This window comes from Babylonia areolata, chromosome 16 (genome assembly GCF_041734735.1).
Source record: "Babylonia areolata isolate BAREFJ2019XMU chromosome 16, ASM4173473v1, whole genome shotgun sequence".
Lineage (NCBI taxonomy): Eukaryota > Metazoa > Mollusca > Gastropoda > Neogastropoda > Buccinidae > Babylonia > Babylonia areolata.
Window position 1 is genome coordinate 12,348,355 of NC_134891.1, and position 7,214 is coordinate 12,355,568.

Here is a 7,214-nt window from a genome sequence, read left to right on the forward strand (position 1 = left end):
CCACCCCTCCTCCCCGCCACCTACACTGTTTGATTTCCCCCAGCTCTTTGCCCCCCCATACCCTCACGACCCCCCCACCGAACAGAGGTATTGTGTGTTGGAGGGGAGAGCCTGGCAACAGGTAAATATTGACAGACAATGCAGCCTGGTCACCTCATTGGTACGTGGTGTGTGCTGACTGCGCTGTTCCCTGGGACCCGCGGGTCCTGACAACCCTTCACACATGTATCCCGCTGGCTTTGGTGACGCTCAGTCCTGCCGGGCCACTATAGTTACTGCAGCAAAAGGCAGATAAACTGTACGATCTTCATGGGTTTTCAGGTTATTGAAAAGGTAGAAGATGTTTACACATTGTAGATGCCCTTGTGTAAAGGAAAAAGAAGTGCGTGTTCTGAGTTGTTGTCCCAGTGTTATAGAGGCAAAACAGATACATACAATCTGGGTGTCTGTGTTACAAACTGTAACTGTACATTCTGAGTGTTGTCCTTGTTATAAATGTAAAAACAACAAAACAACTGCATTTAGGGTTTTGTTCCACTCAGTGCAGCTGAGTGGAACCACTCATTTGGCAGAGACTGCACTGACAGAGTTAAAAAAAAAGAAGTATATATATATTTTTTTTCTTACTTCTCCAAAAGTACTTGAAAGAGAGAGGAAGATATTCTCGTTGTTATTTGAGGAAAAGTCACCACTCCCATCGAAAACTGTTAAACCATGTGCTGTGACCTGGACACAAGACACAGCATATGTTGTTAACAAAGTCTACCTACCCCATATGGCGCAATTCTCGTGGCAAAAAGGCCTTACTGTGTGAAGCTGTGCTTCACCGCCCCCCCCCCTCTCCCCACTCCCTCCACAACCCCCTTCCCTCTTCCTCCAGCGAGTTAGGATTTATGACACTGACAACTTTGAAACTGTTGCCAGTTCGAGATAACAGCGACAACAGCAACGGTTTTTGTATCCACCAGTGTTTCTGAATGCCAGTTGTGACCTCGACAGGTTAAGATAGCCAGAGCTTCGAAAAATACGGCGTTGTATGTGGTCAGGTTTGATGATCCGACTCCAAGTTAATCGAATGATTCTCAAGAAATTAAGTAACGAATTTTGAGTGGTTTGATCCCATGACCTTGAACTGTGAATAACATTTTCGTTTGTGACCTTGAAACGAGATCAAGATCAAATAATCGATCACTTGAACAGATATTAGAACGAACTGTCAGTTGGAATATAGATTCATCAAAAGCGGGTGCAGTGGTTTGCGCGAAAATCACTTGCCATTCATGACAGACGGATAAACACACACACACACACACACACACACACACACACACACACACACACACAGAAGTGACTGGTTTCTTTAGTCATACCATTTTTTTCATTCCTGAAAGCGAAGTTAAAAACAAACAAACCAAAAAACCAAAAAAAAGCGTGGTATGCGTTCCACAAACCGATAATAATTGCTGGGGTTTTGTTACTGCACATGGGTCAGGGGTGTGTTGCGGGCATGGTAGCATCTCATGTCTGTACATGTCTGTACATAATTATTAGGATGGGAACGAGACTGCTTGACGTTATAGCTGTCACAGAGAGAGAGAGAGAGAGAGAGAGAGAGAATTTTTGTATTGGAATCATTTAATAACGAGAATAATTAGCGGGGTTGAAAAAAAAATGAAAAAAAGAAGAAGAAGAAGAAAAAAAACAAACAAACAAACAAACAAAAAACCACACCAAAAAACGAAAAATAGGCTGGTCTTGGGGGAAAATCTAGTTTCGCCGTTGATTCATGCTCATTCTTGGTACGGTACACTGTTCTGCTCATTGATCGAACAACAACTGCGTTTATTGTCTGAATTTTATTGGACCGCAGCCGCGGTCTGTCCTTGCCTTCTTATTGGGTTGCTCTTTTTATTGCTGTAATCGTCTAAAAAAAAAAGAAAAAAGAAAAAAAAAAAGAAAAAAGAAAAAAAAAAAAAAAAAAAAGAAAGAAAGAAAAAACAAAAACAACCAAACAAGCTGATGCCAAGTACTCATATTCAGATTTTGATAATAATTTTCAATTTTATAGTGAATTGATTAAAAAAAAAGTTTGTTCAATATATTTTTCAAAGGCTTACGGATACAGATTATCTATATTAGGATGTAAACACATGTTATACACGGCATTTCAATAGTTGTTCAGGGTTTGGTTCTGCATCACGCATACATATCTCGCCCATTTCTGCAGGAAAGTGTCATTCCATGATATTGTGGTTTTAGAAGTATGTACCTGTCTACTTTTGAAGTGTTGGATTTTACTTGGTTGATTTTGTGTTTGAATGTAATCATTATATAAAGACTATGGCTTTCAGCAAAATATTGATGTGTATATTTCTATACTGTTTCCCCAACCTTTCTCTCTTATATCTTATTATATCCAAGGGTTTAGTGGGGAAGATGATATGTTTCTCTTATGTACTGGCAAATTATCTCTCACTCCCACACTCACTGTTTGTTTATACCTTTCTGTCTGTATGTCTCTCAGTCTCTGCAAGCCTGTTTCAATGTCTGACTGTTATGTCTGTTTCCGGCTCTCCGTGCTTCAGACGGGAAAGAGATGTAGGGCGGTTTTTAGCCCTCTCTCAGCTAAACCTGTCAGACTACTGGCTGAATGTGAAAGGAAGCACATGTTAGTGGCTGTGCACAAACTGGAAGGATGTGTAGAAGTAGAGGCCGGGATGGTGGTGGGGGTGGGGGCGGAGGGGAGAGAGAATTGAGTACTGGACAGTGTTGTTCACTTGAACGAAGAAACAAGAGATAGGAGAACACGAGGTTTGGAGTTTGACCCCGGGCATGGTTTCCAAGTGATGTCAGCAGCGCGTAAGTTTGCTCTTTTCAGAGTGTCCCCAGAGCCCCAGGAATGGGCGTGGGTTCGGGAACACTCTTCACGCTAAAGCAAACTCAGCGCTGGCCAGATCGTTTGCGCAACATAACACTCGGGTACTCGTGTGGCAGTCAGACCTCTCACTACCTAGCGATCAGCTCAAAACCATTCACTTGGTCTAGTTCACTCGTGCAGCTTGTGGTGACATCGTCGGTGTTTGGTGTCTGCACTTTCTTCTCCCCCTCTACCTTCAAGTGCTAATTAATCACCCAACCGGCTTATAGAGCAAAAGACAACATCTGCGCTGTGACGTGTGAAGTACAGCCCAGGTTTCGTAATATATTATTTAGTTAGCCTGAACCAATCGGTATCGTCGTTTGCACCCTGACGACCCCTCCCGAGGCCAGTCGTGCAGTCTGACGTGTGTTGGGAGTGTGGTGGTAGTTGACACTCCACCTTTCGCGTCACTCAGCAAGTTGAGGCGGTGGTCGGCGATTCCGTCTGTGTCACGCTCGGTGTTAGTGGTTCGCTGGTGGTGTGTGTGTGTGTGTGCAGGGGGTTGGTTTGTATTATTAGTGCTTTTATTTTCTTTCTTTTTTAAAATGTTCGCTCTTTTCTTCCATTATCTGTGCAAGGATTAACATCTTTGCAAAGGATCTACCGGCTGTTTGTAATGGTCCTTTGCCCTTTCCGTTCGCCCATGTGCGGAGAAGGGGGTGTGCGTTATGTCTTGGAAACGATTAGCTGTTGCAGCCTTATGAAGGGGCGTTCAGTGTCACACATTCCGCTCTCTGCAGCGGGTTAGTGGAGAGTTCATGACTATTTTATCACCGGAACAGAAAAAAGAAAAAAAGAAAAAATGATGCGCGAGCCACATTTGTGTCGTGGTACACTGGATTTAACTTGTGTCACATCTAGTGGTCTACTGCTCGTTTGTGGTTCAAATTGGAAAAAACAACAACAAAACAACCCAAACAAACGGAACCATGGCTTACTTTATTAAGAAAGCAGGCGGCATTACTGATGAAAGCTGTGTGAGCGCGCTTGAAACTTGTGAGTGTGTCTTTAGGGAAGTTTCTAGGTTTCGATCTCAGTCCAGGTACTCCTTAACTGCCTGTATTTAGAATATGCAGGCTGGTGTGAAACGCTAAGGAGCACAAATTATATGGCTTGAAGTTGACAGCATTTGTCTCTCTTAAATTAAGCAGAAATTGACCGTACTTGATTGTTCATTGATAAGCGATGAAGAGCGATTAGAGGTAACGGCGATTACGAAAGTTTGACTTTATAATGCATAACGGTGATCGGTGAGTGGAACTAGAGGTGTGCTGTGTGAGGGATGTCTCCCATCACAGTTAGTTTCAGGGTGCCTAGAGGTTGCTTTTTCAGTTCTGGGCTTTTTCATGTGTGCGCGAGGTAGTGTGCGCGCGCGCGTGCGTGTGCGTATGTGTGTGTGTGTGTGTGTGTGTGTGTGTGTGTGTGTGTGTGTGAGAGAGAGAGAGAGAGAGAGAGAGAGAGAGATATTAACGGAATAACTTTTTGTTTTGAAGACAGGGGCGGGGACTAAATGAAGGATATAAAAGTAAAAAAGGTAATGTTTTTTCTTTTTTTAAAATTATTATTATTATTTTTAAGAGAAAGCCAGTTTTGAACTTGATGATAATTTCCCAAAGATAATTATTAACATCTTGAACGGGAAACCTTGTTTTGAGTAATTCGAAAAAGTAATCTCCCAAACATAGTTATTAACATCGTGAACAGGAAACCTTTTTGTTGTTGTTGTTGTTGTTGTTGAATTACGGACAGCACTTGTTTCTTACTGATGTTTTGATGGACTTAACTTTTTGTGTGTGAAAAACACCCAGAAACTAAATAATCCTGTCAAAAGTGTAGCTCGAGATTATGCAGTGTTCATAACCTACACAGATGTTGTTGGTACATGGTTGTGCCTTTTTCTTTAATCGCAGAAAAGTTGACCCCCCCCTCCCACCCAAGTCCTCCCACCACCACCCCCTGCCCCCAGGCCAGAATTAATGCACAAAACCTGCCTTATTCAGCCGGCTTGTTCAGGGCCGAGCACTGGCATTATTGAAAATACGATTTTTTTTTTTTTTTTTTTTGCCACAAAACAGCGCTGTTATTTTTCCCTTGGAGGAAGATTCGATAATACATCGCAATATGGTGACAAGAAAAATAAAACAAAACTTCTGTTTGTGATATGAAATGAGATGTGATACGAGGTTCGTCAAAAGCTGTCGATATTACGCTTTGGAGCTTTGTCGATCTCCGTCAATTGCTTTTATTTTATTGTCGTCTTTTTTTCTAATATATATATATATATATATATATATATATATATATATATATATATATATATATATATATATATATATAGATAGATATATATATATATGTGTGTGTGTGTGTGTGTGTGTGTGTGTGCAAAATGAATGCGCGTTTTTTACACACACACGCACACGCGCGCGCGCACACACACCCACACCCACACCCACACACACACACACACACATCTTTATTACCTCCATAGCCTATGGGCATCAAGCGTGATCACTGATTGGGGGGATGGGAGGGGGTGAGGGTTGGGGGGGGGGAGACGGCAGGCAGGTTTAAATGTGAACGAAACGAGTTTTATTCCTTGTATAAAATATAATACGTTAGCACAAGGGGGGAAACTGTATGGGAGTGTGGTCATCGCATGTATTTGCGTTGAGAGTATAGTGTGTGTGTGTGTGTTTTTGTGTGCTTATCTTCAGTTTAACGTCTATTCACTGTAAGTGTTTTTAGACGGATGTGTGTGCGTGCGTGTGTGTGTGTGTGTGTGTGTGTGTGTGTGTGTGTGTGTGTGTGTGTGTGTGTGTGTACGTACCCATATTCTCTGACTTCGCCCCTTTCTCACCCCTTTTCGCCCCTCTTCTTCATTCTCGTTATGGCCACACTCACCCCCTGCCCCTCTCTCCCCTTTTCCTCTCTTCTTCATTTTCGTTATGCCCACACTCACCCCCTGCCCCTCTCCCCCCTTTCCTCTCTTCTTCATTCTCGTTATGCCCACACTCACCCCCTGCCTCTCTCTCCCCTTTTCCTCTCTTCTTCATTCTCGTTATGCCCACACTCACCCCCTGCCTCTCTCTCCCCTTTTCCTCTCTTCTTCATTCTCGTTATGCCCACACTCACCCCCTGCCTCTCTCTCCCCTTTTCCTCTCTTCTTCATTCTCGTTATTCCCACACTCACCCCCTGCCCCTCTCTCCCCTTTTCCTCTCTTCTTCATTCTCGTTATTCCCACACTCACCCCCTGCCCCTCTCTCCCCTTTCCTCTCTTCTTCATTCTCGTTATGCCCACACTCGGACCCTGCCCCTCTCCCTCCTTTCCTCTCGTCTTCATTCTCGTTATGCCCACACTCACCCCCTGCCCCTCTCCCCCCTTTCCTCTCTTCTTCATTCTCGTTATTCCCACACTCACCCCCTGCCTCTCTCTCCCCTTTTCACCTCTTCTTCATTCTCGTTATTCCCACACTCACCCCCTGCCCCTCTCTCCCCCTTTCCTCTCGTCTTCATTCTCGTTATGCCCACACTCACCCCAGCCCCTACACTCTCCCTCTAGTCTCGCTTCTTGATTGCCTGAAGGTCTTCGATCTCGAGTTCCTTCCTTTCGATAATCGTGTTAGCTCTTTTATTGTGGACTTGCCTGTTCTAAGCACCTCCAGTGATCGATGATTTCACCCAGACGTGCCCCAGTCCTGTCACCTGAGCTGTGAACGTCAGGGTGTCATTCGGTGGTGTGTCTGTGCCGGACTTTGGGAGCCTCGTGGAAGTGGCTTGGGAAAACGTTAATTGTTTATTAATTTACATTATTATTTTTTCTTAGAAGAAGGCTGCGTTTTTTGAGTAAGGGGTGTGTTCAGAGCGTCATTGACGGCAGCGACGGATAACTGTAGATGACACGAACGGAATCGAATCGAATCGAAGCACAGCATTATATATCTGTACAGACATTACATAGCTTTCGAAATGGTCTAAGTTGTCGAAATGTCGGCAATCCTATACTTGAGGAGATATTCACTGCCTTATAAAGCGGTTCGCCTTAAGGAGTAACGACGAACCTATTTTTGTAGAGTTCAGTGTGTTAAAAGGAGAAAAGTTAGAAACAACGACAATCCAAAATATTAAAAAAAAGAAGAAGAAAAAAGTTTAGACATCCCTTGCCTTTTAAAACAGTACCAGAAATAAAGACAGTCTTATATTTGTGGAGACATACTCTGGCTTTTGAAACAGTATAATATTTTAAATATTTGGATATATAAGGGATGACTTTTTTCTTTCCTTGTATAGCCA